Source organism: Cynara cardunculus (assembly GCF_001531365.2).
Source record: "Cynara cardunculus var. scolymus isolate 2C chromosome LG 9, CcrdV1, whole genome shotgun sequence".
Classification (NCBI taxonomy): Eukaryota; Viridiplantae; Streptophyta; class Magnoliopsida; order Asterales; family Asteraceae; genus Cynara; species Cynara cardunculus.
In genome coordinates this window covers 544,419-545,395 of record NC_037536.1, presented here as the reverse complement: position 1 = coordinate 545,395, position 977 = coordinate 544,419, and positions in this window count along the sequence as shown.

Genomic DNA, 977 nt, shown 5'->3' with positions numbered 1-977 from the left:
GGCCCTCTGGCTCTAGTTGCAGAGGACGGGTGCTCTGGTAAGGGAAAGGAGGTAAAGGAGAAGAAGAAGAAAAAGGTGGTGCTGGTTGCAAAGAGTGACAACAGTTCTGAGGAAGAAGAGGTCTCCATGAAGGAGATGAGGAAGACTCTTGCCTTGATAACAAGAGAATTCAGGAAGGGTGGAGAAAGGAAGGGGTTCAAAATCTTCAATCGCAGAAGCTTCACAGAAGGAGAGAGGTCAGAGAAGAAAGAGAAGGAACTGAAGCCCTTTCAGAAGGTTGAAGAACAGAGGAATGAAGAGCCCAAAGATGGCTGCTTCAAGTGTGGCAAACCCGGCCACTATGCTGCAGATTGCTGGTCTAAAGAACCAAGGGCACCACAGAGAGGTCCAAGAGAAGCAGCCTTCTACAAAAAGAAAGTTGAATACTACCAACAGAAGTCCCTACTAGCTCAATCTAGTGAGCTAGTGACAGACGAATCCTCTGACGATGATGATCAGAAGGGTCTTCTTGCATGGGAAGACTCAGACACAGAGGATGAACTCTTCTGTGGAATGGCTAACGTTGAGACAGACTCCTCTGCAAGAAACGATCAAGAGGTCTCTACTTCCTCCTCTTTTAACTATTTTGATTTCTTCACAGAGATCCTTGAAAATATCGATACATGTCATTTGGAGCATCAAADTTTTAAAGAAAAACTTTCATTATGTGAAAAAGAAGTAATTCTGCTCACAGAAGAAAGAAAYCGRTTTTTCAAGATRTTCGAAGAAGAGCAAACCAAGTTTTTAAATCTTGAAAATTCTTCCAAATTAAARCTAGCCAAGCTTGAAAAGGATTTGAAAACAAAGGTRGAAGAGTTAAGACAGATGGAGCACGAGAAGTGCAATGTTACCTCTGTAAAGGAATTCTTTCAAAAGGAAAGGGAGTTTTTGCATCAAGACGTGCTTGACAGAGAGCTCAAAATAAAGAAATTTCAAGA